This window comes from Aedes albopictus, chromosome 1 (genome assembly GCF_035046485.1).
Source record: "Aedes albopictus strain Foshan chromosome 1, AalbF5, whole genome shotgun sequence".
Classification (NCBI taxonomy): domain Eukaryota; kingdom Metazoa; phylum Arthropoda; class Insecta; order Diptera; family Culicidae; genus Aedes; species Aedes albopictus.
The window spans coordinates 284,948,550-284,962,693 of record NC_085136.1 but is presented as its reverse complement, the minus strand read 5'-3'; the positions used below and the strand labels follow the sequence as shown (position 1 = coordinate 284,962,693).

Here is a 14,144-nt window from a genome sequence, read left to right as displayed (position 1 = left end):
AATGGAGTCACTTTTACTTTGTTGGTTGATCGCCGCGGGGGTAGGGAAGTACCACTGACTTGAACGTTCGTCAGCGGACTTTGGGAACGAGCGATTCGTTGCGTGCCCATCATCGTGAATTGATACTGGTGGTAGACGAGATGCGAATGCAAAATTAGAACAGGAAAGACGACCATTGGAACATTCCATGAGCAGTAGTGACACAGTATCATCATTGTTGGCCCAGATGGTGACCGACCGGTGACGGGAGAAGTGAGGATCTTTATTTTAATTGAATTTTATCATCAAATGGAATGGCGATGGTTGATGGTGACGATGCTCTTGCGTCTCTGAAACTATGCGAGATGCCGTTTGGGCGGTGGTGCATTCGAGAGAACTATAACAAAGAAAATAGGGGGTCCAGCAGAACAAATTGAATTAAGTTATAATTCGCTTTGTTCGACTCTGGACAAGTTCTAGGTCAGAGGGGAACTTTTTGACTCCCTTTTCGGTTTTGACTGTGGGTCGAACACTGCCGGACAGACTAAACTGCACACCCGGAATATACGGTGCGACACATCAACTCGTATATATTTTTAACAGACATGTGAGTGGTTACTTACCTTACCGTTCAGACTAAGGCCTAAGAGTCCTCTGCTGTACGTATGAGTCTAATGGAGACTACTCGGTCCATGGCGGTGTGTCTCCAGTTCCGAACTCTGCGAAGGGTCCGCAAATCGTCCTCCACTTGATCGACCCACCTAAGTCGCTGCACTCCACGTCTTCTTGTACCGGTCGGATGGCTCTCGAGAACCATTTTAGTCGGGTTGCTATCCGACATCCTGATGACGTGACCCGCCCACCGTAGCCTTCCGATTTTCACGGTATGGACGTTGGTTGGTTCTCTCAGCAGCTGATGCAGCTCGTGGTTCATTCGCCTTCTCCAAGTCCCGTCTTCCATCTGCACTCCGCCGTAGATGGTACGCAACACCTTCCGTTCGAAAACTCCTCTGTACGTAGAGTGCATGCTTCGTGCCCATAGAGGGATACCGGTTTAATCAGCGGTTTGTACATAGTTAACTTCAGTGTTCGATCGTAGAGTTCTGCGGAGTCAAAAGAAAACTCGATTTCCTGCCACAATGCGTTTCTGAATTTCTCTGCTGATGTCGTTGTCGGCGGTCACCAGTGAGCCCAGGTTCACGAATTCTTCAACTGGCTCGATTTCATCAGCGTCGATTTAAATTCGGAGTGGCAGGCGCGGTGATTCCTCCCTGGATCCCTTTGCCCTCATGTAGTTTGTCTTCGGCACATTCATAACTAATCCGATTCGCCTGACTTCACTCTTTAGTCGGATGTACGTTTGCTCTCCAAATTACACCCTCTAAAGTAATGTTGAACAGCAAACACGAAAGACCATCACTTTGGCGTAACCCTCTGCGAGATTCGAAGGGACTCGAGAGTGTCCCTGATGCTCGAACTACGCACATCACTCGATCCATCGTTGCCTTGATCAATCGTATCAGTTTATCCGGGAATCCGTATTCGTGCATAATCTGCCAAGGCTGTTCTCGATCGATTGTATCATACGCCAATTTAAAATCGAAGAACGAATGATGTGTGGGCACGTTGTATTCGCGGCATTTCTGCAACACCTGGCGGATGGCAAACATCTGGTCCGTTGTAGCGCGTTCACCCATGAATCCAGCCTGACATTGCCCCACGAACTCTCTTGCAACCAGTAATAGACGTCGGCATAACATTTGAAAGAGTATCTTGTAGGCAGCGCTCACTAGTGTTCCCACGTGGGATCGCCATGTTTGTAGATGGGACACACCTTCTATCCGTTCCCTCTTCTAAAATCTTGGTGATGATCCAGTGTACTGCTTCCACCAGAGCTTCTCTACCGTATTTTAGAAGCTCGCTTGGTAGTTGATCTGCTCCAGTGACTTCGTGGTATTTCAACTGGCATACCTCCTCCTCAATCTCTTGGAGGTTAGGGGCCGGTAGTCTTTCGTCCTGCGCACGTACTCCTAGATCTGTTACCACGCCGGTGCTTGCAACGTCGCCATTGAGATGCTCGTCGTAATGCTGTTGCCACCTGTCGACCACCTCACGCTCGCTCGTGAGAATATTCCCGTAATTATCTCGGCACATGTCGGCTTGTGGCACGAAGCCTCTGCGCGAGCGGTTCAGCTTCTCGTAGAACTTTCGTGTGTCCTTAGCGCGATACAGCTCTTCCATCGCTTCGCGATCTCGTTCTTCCTGCTGGCGCTTCTTCATCCGGAAGACTGAGTTCTGCCTGTTCCGCGCCTGTTTGTAACGTGCCTCATTCGCTCTCGTACGGTGTTGCAGCATTCTCGCCCATGCTGCATTCTTCTCGTTTTTCAACTGTTCACATTCGCCGTCGTACCAGTCGTTTCTGTGATTCGGAGTCGCGAAGCCTAGTGCTGTAGCCGAGATACTATCTATGGCGGATCGGATGTCCCTCCAGCCATCTTCAAGTGTAGCTGCGCCGAGCTGCTCTTCCGTTGGTAGGGCCACTGCTAACTGCTGCGCGTAGTCTTGAGCCACTTCAACGTTCCGCAACCGCTCGATGTTGAACCGCGGCGTTCGACTTCGACGCGCGGTGATAACTGTCGTAAGTTTTGAGCGCATGCATAGGGGCTGTCCATAAACCACGTGGTCATTTTTTTGGGACTTCTCAACCCCCCCCCCCCCCCCCCCCACGTGGTCATTTGTCCATACAAAAAATTTTATTCGTCCATACAAAATGCTCATAGGCCGAACCCCCCCCCCTTCATGACCACGTGGTTTATGGACAGCCCCATACAGCGACTAAGTAGTGATCCAAATCTATATTCGCACTGCGGTATGTGCGGACACTGGTTATATCCGAGAAGAATTTACCATCGAATAGAACGTGGTCGATTTGGTGCAGGCTGTTTCGCCCGATTACCGGTCTGTACATTTCCTCCCTTCCTACCTGCGCGTTCTTGTCGCCGACAACGATTTTCACGTCACGCGGCGAGCAACCGACGCGTCGTATGTTTGCTCTAACTGCGCGTAGAACGCTTCTTTCTCGTCATCAGGTCTCCCTTCGTGTGGGCAGTGGACGTTGATGATGCTGTAGTTGAAGAAACGGCCCTTAACTCTCAACATGCACATCCTTGCGTTGATCGGCTGTCTCCCGATCACACGTTGTCACATCTTGCCCAACACTGTGCCCAGTTCATTGGTGGTGCCACAGCTTTGGTAGAAGGCAGCCGCTCGGTGCCCGCTTTTCCAAACTTTTTCTCCAGTCCAACAAAGTTCCTGCAACGCCACGATGTCGAAGTTGCGGGGATGTAGTTCGTCGTAGATTATCCTGTCACATTCTGCGAAACCTAGTGACTTGCACTTCCATGTTCCAAGTTTCCAATCGTAGTCCTTATTTCGTCGCGTGGGTCTTTGCCGATTGTATCGAGTCGTATTTTCTCCTATGTTATTGACAATGAGGAATTTGATGGGTAGCTTATTGGGCCTACGCCAACACTCCTGTCTTGCCGGAGGGCCATCGTGCCAGTTCTGTTTAACGTCCCAACCAACACTGGGACGACCACGCTGATAGGGCTACCACCTTGGATCTAGCTCGGCGTGGTGCAGCGTTTCTTACTCAGCCGCTGGATGCCAGAGCAGACACTGTTTGAGTCACTCTTCTTCTTCTTCTTCTTCTTCTTCTTCTTCTTCTTCTTCTTCTTCTTCTTCTTCTTCTTCTTCTTCTTCTTCTTCTTCTTCTTCTTCTTCTTCTTCTTCTTCTTCTTCTTCTTCTTCTTCTTCTTCTTTATGGCTCTACGTCCCCACTGGGACTTGGCCGGCCTCGCTTCAACTTAGTGTTCTTTGAGCACTTCCACAGTTATCAATTGAAGGGTTTTCTTTGCCTGCCATTGCATGAATTTGTACATTGTGAGGCAAGGACAATGATACACTATGCCCAGGGAGTCCTATAGAACTTCCAAAGAATTAATAACGAAATGAATTGTTGAAGATATTTTCAAAGAAATTACAGATTGAATTCCCGGAAAGAATGAAATAAATGCTTTGGCTAATTTCTTACTCTCCGCTACGAACAATTTGGTGCTAGCTTCTATGCACGAAAAAGCGCTCAATACTAAACTGCAAAAATATTGTATGACGAATAGCATCTAAAGGCGAATTTATCACAGTGGAAAAAAAATTTTGGTTAGATTTGGTTTGCATTAGCTTCAAATTTGATTTTGATTAGCTTTAAATTGGTTTTTGATTGGCCTTGAATAAGCCTTGGGATAGTTTTCTATTAGCTTCAGATTTGATTGAAATCGAATTTTTAATGGCTTAAGGTGAATATATGACAAAGCTACACCTAGAAAATTCAAGAGCACAAATCTGAAGAACCGAATGTCGGTTTCGCGCTGAAAAGTTGATCAATTGGTCACCACCAGCGGGTAACCAATCGATCAACTTTTCAGCGCGAACCGACATTCGGTTCTTCAGATTTGTGCTCTTGAAAATTTTAGGTGTGGCTTTATATTCACCTTAAGATTCGCTTTAGATTAGAACGCTGGACTATATTTGAATTATGTTTGGTCAAGATTGGCTTTGGTTTAGAATCGGCTTTAGTTTAACTTTGGATTAGACTTAGATTAGCTTTTAATTTGATTTAGATCGGCTTTGAGACAATAGGACAGATAGGTGAAGTACTAGATTTGTAGTAATGAGCTGAATTTTAGTATGGTGAGAAGGCCAATTCTCCGTTTCTGCAATGAAATGGTGCAAAAAGCGTGGGTATTGTGGTTCCTTGCCTAATTTGATGCTGTTTGAGCAAAACTTTGGGCAACAAAGTTGTTGTTTTCTCCATTTCTTGCAACATAAACAACATAGTTATACGAAGTTTTGCTCAAACAGCATCAAATTAAGCAAGGAATTATAATACCCACGCTTTTTGCACCATTTCTTTGCAGAAACGGAGAATTGACCTTCTCACCATACAAAAATTCAGCTCATTACTACAAATCTAGTACTACACCGAACGTGCCCCATTGAATAAATTGGCTGGGAGTTTCAAAAGGAAAAAAGAATACTTGCACAAAATATTGAACAAATGCCACGCGAAAAGTTTTATCGCCTGGAGCGGGAATTTAACTCTCACCCCATAGCATAGTGCTATTAGATGCTTGGTGACCCCAACCGCACGACTACGAGGCTCCACTAGTGAGTAGAGTGAGTAATGATGAATGAGCAGTGAAGAAAGAAGGGTGAGGAATGAGTAAAAGTGAGGAGTGAGAATATAGGAGTAAGAAGTGAGTAGTATGAAGTGAGCAGTAGAGTATGAGAATTGAGCAGTAAGAACCGAGCAATGAGTGTGTAGCAGTGAGAAGTGAGCAGTGAGAAGTGAGCAGTGAGAAGTGAGCAGTGAGGAGTGATCAGTGAAAAATTACAAGTTACCTGTAAGGAATAGGCAGTGAAAAGTGAAGCATGAAGAGTGCACTGGAGTGAGGAGTGAATATGAGTACTGAGAATTGAGCAGTAAGAACCGAGCAATGAGTGTGTAGCAGTGAGAAGTGAGCTGTGAGGAGTGATAAGTGAAAAATTAGAAGTTACCTGTAAGGAATAGGCAGTGAAAAGTGAAGCATGAAGAGTGCACTGGAGTGAGGAGTGAATATGAGTACTGAAGTTTTCACTTCATACTAATTCATGCAGGTATCACACACCTTTTATAAATTTCTTTCAGATTTTCACTGATTAGATTATTCGAGGAACTCTTTGGAAATGATCTACTGATTCAAAGAGGAATGCCTCTAAAAAAATAAAGTGGATCACTCGAAGAATTTCACCGGTAGCTCGATAGATCTTTATCGGCACTCCTCTAGTGAATTTGACATCATTACATTTTCTAATCACAATGGCTTATTGAGAATTACTAAAGTAAAAAATGTTTCAATCGGATAAACGTGGAAGTCAGATTTAGTTTTCTACTCATTTAATATGCTTATGAATGTCAGAATCAAATCCTGATAGACAATAATCTTTCCAACCTACGCCAGAAACCTCAAAACCTCTCAACTGGGATTTCCCTCCTCATCAGCTTGACGACGAACCACTTTCAAATGCTTGGATAAATAATTAATCATCCACTTCTGCGAAGGCACAACTTAAATTAATCCTTTCTACTGACAATCCAGCTGCTCGCAGTGCTCAATCCGTTCATCGGATGAAGATTGTAGCTTCTGTAGCAGAATTTCCTTGATGTTGTTTCCATCGTTTCTCCACCATCATCACCATCATCATCAACAACATCATCGTCATCTCCGGTTAACAACTTTGGCATCATCGACGGGGAGCACTTGTGCACAACACCAACTTAATCCGTTCCTGATAGCCTAACGTCCCGTTCAATTTACCTGCAATGAGAGGAAAATGGAGAGATGATACAAATTAGTTTTGCTGCTGCTACCTTTATGATGTAAATTTTTAAGCTGGAAGCACTTTGACTCAAGAGAAAATCAAGTTTACTGCGGTATCGATACTTTTCTTCGCCATTCTTCCAAGTACATGCCACTAAAACTGTTCGTTCCGTCGTTCGTTCTAATGAAGATAAATGATCAACAAGAGAGCGAAGTTGAGCAGTTGAAGTGGAGCAAAACGACATAACGCTTTTTGGATTATACCCAAAAGAAGCTCTCGGAGATGGATGGCTTGCGAACGCCAAAGGTCGCCCGGAAAATTAAGAGTCAGTGGGATGTTCTCGATTTGTGGTCTTATAGAATCGGTAAAATGTCGTTTTTCTATTATTAAAGAAATGAATTTTTATCTGGAAGGCTGTATATTTTGTTTTTATGTTATTATGGTTTTTCAACAATTGCATCGTGTACTATTTTTACCCATAGTATTTTAATTTTCAAATTAATCAAAAAAATATTATTCTGAGTTACATCTTACGAGTTTTGTTTATTTTTCTGCATAAGCTTTCCCATGTTTTTTTTTTTAAGTTATGCTATGTTCAATTCGTACGCATGAAAAGCTGTATCACAAATAATGAAGAGTGAGCGATGAACAAGTTAAATGAGAAATTTAAGTAAACAGTGAGGAGTAACCTGTTAAGAGTGCAGAATGTGGAGCAGTGAGGAGTGACACTTGCCCAGTTCCGAGTGATAATGGCGTGATAAGTGAAGAAAAGTCTGTGATTAGTGAGGAGTGAGCAGTTAATAATTACGTGAGGTAATGAGAATCAAGAAGTGAGCAGTGATTACTAGTTATTGAGCTGTGAAGAGTGAAATGTAAGAATTTCGGTATGAGGAGTGAGCAATGAAGAGTAAGTAGTGAGAAGCGAGTAGACAGGAATGGGGAGTAAACATTGAGGATTGAAAAGTAAGCCGTGAAGTGAAAAGTAATAAGTATGCAGTGAATAATGATCAGTAAGGAACGTGAAACATCGAAAAATGAGCGGTGAAGAATAAGAAGTGAGCAGTGAAGAGTGGGAAGTGAACTGTAAATAACAAACAGTGAATGATTTAAAAGTGAGGAGTGAAAAAAAAAAGACACGGACACCGTCTCCAGCCAGCGGCTGTACAGACTGGACGAAACTTAAACACTAGACAACGGACACAAGGATCATGCACCAGTGGATACGGAGAAGAAACTATCACTCGAAAAGTTTCATTGCCCGGAGCGGGAATCGAACTCTCACCCCATAACATGGTGCGATTAGAAGCTTGGTGACCCTAACCGCACGACTACGAGGCTCCACTAAGTGAGAAGAGTGAGTAATGATGAATGAGCAGTGAAGAGTGAGGGGTGAGGAATGAGTAAAAGTGAGGAGCGAGAAGATAGGAGTAGGAAGTAAGTAGTGTGGAGTGGGCAGTAAAGTATGAGAATTGAGCAGTAAGAACGGAGCAATGAGTGTGAAGCAGTGAGAAGTGAGCAGTGAGGAGTGATCAGTGAAAAATGAGAAGTTAAATGTAAGGAATAGGCAGTGAAAAGGTGACATTCGCACCAGCCCACCTTTATTCTCCCTACTTGTACGGACTTTTTAACATCCGCCACAGGTAGCTGAACCAAAGCTATATGTGTCCCTGATGACCCCTTTGATTGACTGTTGCCGCAGTGCCGTGACGAGCTCTTCCACTTCGGTGATCTCATCACCGAGAAGTGAGTAGAAAGCAATGAGGAGTAAAAGTAAGCCGTGTAGTGAAGAGTAGGAAGTAAGCAGTGAAGAATAAACAGTAAGGAGCGTGAAACATCGAAAAATGAGCAGTGAAGAATAAGAAGTGAGCAGTGAAGAATGGAAAGTGAACTGTGAATAACAGACAGTGAATGATTGAGAAGGAAGGAATGATGAATGAGCAATGAAGAGTAAGGGATGAGGAATGAGTAAAAGTGAGGAGTGAGAAGATAGGAGTAGGAAACGAGTAGTGTGGAGTGGACAGTAAAGTATGAGAATTGAGCAGTAAAAACCGAGCAATGAGTATCTGGCAATGGGAAGTGAGCAGTGAGGAGTGATCAGTGAAAAATAAGACGGTAACTGTAAGGAATAGGCAGAAAAAAGTGAAGTATGAGGAGTGTGCTGAAGTGAGGAGTGAGAAGAGAGTAATGAAGAGTGAGCAGTTAAGAGTGAGGCATGACATGATACAGCTCATGCCGCGAAAGTCACGAAAATTTCTAGATTTACCGGCATTACAGTGCCATCAGAGTTTTTCCTTAACAGTTTAAGGTAAATTGAATATTTATGATTTTTTTTTTGCTTTAACTTTAATGGTAATTCTATTGGAATTGCTAATTCTCATTGCCCAACGGAGCAAGACAGCTCGCATGCTTCCATTTGGTTGGAATGCAATTTTCCTGCAGAATCATTCGGGCAGATGTTTCAACCAAGTGGCTGAATAGTTATTATCTATATGATGCAGAGCAATCAGCCGAATAAGTCCGCCCGAAGGGGACACTACAGCCGGCGCGTGTTATCACTCACCTGTCCGTCCATCCCCATCAACCAAACAAATGGGGTGGTAGCCGCGCGGAAATATACATCATTCTACTACTATTAGGGCCTGTCCATAAACTACGTAGACTATTAGGGGGGGACGGGGGGGTCTGGCCAATGTCTACGCTCCATACAAATTTCAAAAATTTTGTATGAACAAAAGTCTACGAGGGGGGAGGGGGTTCTGAGATGGCCGAAAAAAGTCTACGTAGTTTATGGACAGGCCCTTACTACGTCATGACGTCACACACGAAATCCCACATCATCGGCGAGAAGAGCGCCGGAAATTGAAATCGATTATTCTCCTGAATGGGCATCAACCATCGCATCGCCGCATCGTGAAAGGGTATCAGCATGTTAGCCCGTGGCCAATAATGGATGGATATGGAAGTTCCCTTTTTCGATATGCCCGATGTCAAAATCAGATGTTTGTGATCAATGGAACATTATGACCACAATGAGATCTGCTTACGAGGCATGACTTTTTGCGTTTCTCGTACACCAAAGTGCTATATGTTCACTCAAAAAACGAATTTTCGAGGGTCAAGTCACATATACCAATCAACTCAGTTCGACGAATTGAGATGATGTCTGTATGTGTGTATGTATGTATGTCTGTGCGCAAAATAAGTTCACTCACTTTTAAGGTACTTCCCATTGGCCGATTTTTCGAATAATATCGAACCGGTATTTTACCGCATTGTTTGCTATAAAAATGGTCCGGATCGGTTTAGGCGTTCCAGACCAGCACCGGTAAAACTAGCCGTATATAAATTTGAACGAAGCCCCATCATGGGACACATCAAACTGCGGAGATTTTTGTAGGCTTTAGCATCGATGACGAATTTTGTGTGGAAATCAACACTGGAGACCAGAAATCCCACGGTGTCGACTCAAAAAAAAAGATGCCGGTGTCCAAAAAAGACGACTAGAATATCCAAGATGGCGATCTAAAATCCATGATGGCTGCTCCAACTTCAAGATGGCGACTTTTTAATTGTGTTTTAGGCCCTAAAACTACGCAATATGGATATATTTGGTATGGGGATGATGTCTGGAGTCCAAAAATAGCGACTTGAAGATGGCGATCTAAAATTCAAGATGGCGGCTTAAAATTCAAAATGGGGGTGCTTTAGGCCCAAAAACCATGTAATATGAGTATATTTGGTATGAGAAAGATGTCTGGAGTCCAAAAATGACGACCAAAATATCCAAGATGGTGGCCTAAAATTCAATATGACTACTTCAAATTGAACATGTCGACTGTTTCATGGAGTTTTAGGCCTAAAACCATGCAATTTGGGTAATTTTGGTATGAGAAAGATGTCCCAAGTCCAAAAATGGTGACTAGAATATTCAAGATGCTGGTCAAAAATTCAAGATGGCGGCTGTTCAATGGTGTTTAGGCTCTAAAACCATGCAATACCGGCACATTTGGAATGGGGAAGATGTCATGAGTGCAGAAATGAAGACCAAAGTATCCAAGATGGTGGTCTTAAATCCAAAATGGCGGCTCAAAATTCAAGATGGTGGCTGTTTAATGGTGTTTTAGGCAACAAAACCATGCAATATAAGTATATTTGGTATAGGGAAGATGTCCGGAGTCCAAAAATTGTGACCAGAATATCCAAGATGGTGGTCTAAATCCAAGATGGCTGCTCCAAATTCAAAATGGCGGCTGTTTGGCGGTGTTTTAGGCTCTAAAACCATGCAATATGACTATATTTAGTATGCCTAGAGTTCAAAATTGTCGACCAGAATATCCAAGGTGGCGTCTCATAATTCAATATGGCGGCTGTTTAATTAAGGATTAGGATTTAAAATCATGAAATCTGGGTATATTATGTAGAAAATGTTATGAGTTCAAAAATGGCGACCGGAATATCTAAAATGACGGTTGTTTAATGGAGGATGAGGCTCTTCTAGAACCTTCCAATATGGGTATATCTGGTATGGGGAAGACGACTGCAGTCCAAAATAACAACCAGAATATCCATGATGGTGGACTTGAATCCAAAATGGCGGCTGAAAATTAAAGATGGCGGCTTTTTTTAAGAAAAAAACATCAAGAGTCAGATAAACGATATGATTTCTGGTGTCATGAAATGTAATTCGTTAAACGTATGAAAGTGCGATATTCATCAACATGCTACATGCTTTTTGCTGACAGTTTCGTTTGTCCTCGGTAAAACTCCTAATATGTTAGAATGCCCGATAGGAATTATGCATAAATGTTTAGCTAGAAGTTGAGAGTTTTTAAAGAACTCTCCTATTTACGTTGTTAGAAATTCTTCTGAAAATCCCCAAGGAAATACATACTAAAACATTTTTTGTTCGAAAAGTTCATCATGGTGTTCAAAATAGTTAAAATTTGGAAGATACTGGTTACAACCTCTAAGCTGTTCTCCGGTGGACACAAGAATGAATGAATATTGATTGGTGAGCTCGTTCCATACTTATCTTAAAAAGTTTCCAATGATTTTTTGTATTAGTTTAAAAACATCTTACTCAACAACTATATCATTTTAGTATCGACTTCAATTCTTGTATATTATTCTTGTTATTTTTTCTTAGTCACGTCATATTATTTTGCGCCTCTGCGAATTCTAAACCAAAACGTATTGTTACATTCCAGTTTCTCAGGTGAATCTTTAACCTAATAGCTACTAATATTCCGTACTGGGATGTTCGCCCGTATACAGCCAGAACCAGACCGCCCACCGATAACGCATTTGATGGCTGTTAATCATATTTTACGCATTCAATTCCATAGCTAGGATCATTATCGGTCGGTTGGGTTTGAATGGTGTTGATTGAGTATACCACCACCAGACCAGATGGGTATCCATCCACCCAACCATCGCTGATTCGGGTGCACATGGGTGGGAGCCAATCAGAATAATTACGATGAGGATGATGTGGAATTAATGTGCTGATAGTTAATATGATAGTGGTAAGTGCGGTGCAGAAACTAAGTTTTGATTGACGTTAGTAAGCTGGGCGGTTGTTGATTGAACGATCATGTCAAAATGGTACTTGTTGTTCGATTTAAATACTATTTTTAATCACTCTAGTAGTTACATTTAATTGGAAGTTGAGACCTTAGTTTTTGTCTGCTAGAAGCTGATTCAAGTTAGATCGACTACAACATGATTTATTATCTGGATTTCTTCTTAGAGCGTACCTGTTTAACATGTAAATTAATATCCTTTTCGATCCATCTGCACCACCAGGTAGAAATAGCTTTAAATCCTTCAAACACTTCTTTCGTAATTAGTTTCTCCAGGTTGTTCGATAGCATTTTCTTGCATGGCCTCGCTCCGCCTTCGTTAGAGGGCATCATTTTTCTGCATTTTATAGCTCTCGTTATTGTCTGTAATCCGCTCGCTCTAAGCCCACACCAGTGATAACCACCCTCGGAAGCAACACAAACACCTCTCCAGCAGCAGCGCCATCGCAGCCATGGCCGGGCCGGCAATATTGTGAATCTTCTTCACACCAACTAACCAACCGGACCACCCAACAACCCGTGGCGGACCGAGCGAAGAGCATCAGCAGAAGACAAACAATTTTAATTATCTCTGCCATTAGCCCATAATCTCCGATCCACTTGATTAGTTTCCTAGCGCAGCGCACTCACTGAGCGCGCTCGATTGGGAGTGGGGACGGGGATGGACCAAGGTCGGTTGTAGTCGCATTCGTAGGCAGGCAGGAGGAAGAATGGTGTTTCCTCCTGCGCGTCGTAAGCACAGACAACAGGTGCAGGATCCGAGAGTTCCATTGTCCCACGAGAGTGTTGGCCTCACCCCACCGCACCGGCCGACCTCACACGTTCCGTGCCGGGGAGGTCTGTCTGAAAAGTGACATTATTCGTTGTTGTCGGGACCAAAGGTTACCTACCAATTTGAATGATTAATTAAGTTAAGGGTGGTTTTTGGGCTGGAATCGCCTGGTGACTTAAGAAGGTGCCAAAGTGTGTAATATTTGATGGAGAATTTTCAAATCGAATTATAAATATATGTTATTCATTGGTAAACTTTCCCGCTCTTAATTCGATTGAATTGGAATGATTCAAACCCTTACGTTCTTCCAAATAGGCTTGTCTTCCAACATTTCTGGTTAATACATGTTTATGGCTTGATTAATATTTGCGAAAGTGAGATAATTTGCCCCTGTGTCAAAAAGATGTATCAGTATAAACAAGAAAGAAATTAGAAAGATTCCCAGTGGTGTGACTAGATTTAGTGCCTTGGGTGTGATAGCATTCAGTCTTTTAAAAGAATGGAATCTGGGGCTCAATGGACCCCTACATATGCTCTCGCGCATCACGTGATCCCTACTTTTTTAAAAGGGCATGGTTTTCAGCAAAGCTGTTAGGAAAGTCAAGACCTATCTAGGAATGAACATTTTTGTTAAGAATGTTTCCAAGGAACCTATGAGATATCTGCCGGGGACTAGCAGGCATCTTCAGTGTGTGATGGTTGGTGATCGTCTAGTTTTAGGCGATAATGGCGCTTGCCATCATGCGGATGTCGGAATGTTGGTGGCATATGGTTGGCAGAGGGTTCACACATTGGTGCGTGGATGCCAGGCCTAAGGTGATTGTTGTTACAGGAGCGGATCAGTTTCGGACCTCTTTAGAGCAAACTCGTTTGTTGGGATAGTGAGAAAGCTTTAAGCTGTAATTTTAATAGAAACTAATATTTGTTCGTATGTGTTACAATTTGTGTTTAACTTACATTGATTTGTCCTCTACTTTAATCTGTCCGTCGTGTTGTAACAGTGTATGTTGTGTTCCAACTAGTGTTTAAGCTACAAATTTATTTATTTTTTATTTATTAGTTCATGTATGTAGTTTTGTAATCAATTTAGGTACATACAAATTCAATTTACTTAGTATAATAGGGAACAAATTAGGAAAAACTAACAAATTTTAGAATAATTTAGAATAACAAATTGTTCCACTCGTGACTATGCACTTTCTCGGTCGTGTGAGATCAATAACAATGACAGGTCTGTCGATCATCATCAGATGACCTCTCATTGTATTCGCACGTGTGATGCTGAACCGCTGGCACTGAACGCGCATGTCCGTGTTGCCAACAGTGATAGAATTGTGTGTTATATTGAAGATGAGCGGCACAGTTGGCATGATTGCATAACTCGTATGCGT

The 14,144-nt window shown here is 42.7% G+C and overlaps 1 protein-coding gene and 1 long non-coding RNA gene across 5 annotated transcripts in view; both read right to left on the bottom strand.

The window, feature by feature from the left end:
• Nucleotides 1-14,144, bottom strand: part of LOC109414942 (peripheral plasma membrane protein CASK) — a 676,441-nt gene that overhangs the window by 543,098 nt on the left and 119,199 nt on the right. The window lies entirely within an intron of this gene.
• LOC134285682 (uncharacterized) lies at nucleotides 5,754-12,848 on the bottom strand. Its single transcript, XR_009996537.1, has 2 exons — nucleotides 12,156-12,848; nucleotides 5,754-6,395 (listed from the first exon to the last, which is right to left on the bottom strand). It is a non-coding gene; the product is annotated as an uncharacterized LOC134285682 (long non-coding RNA).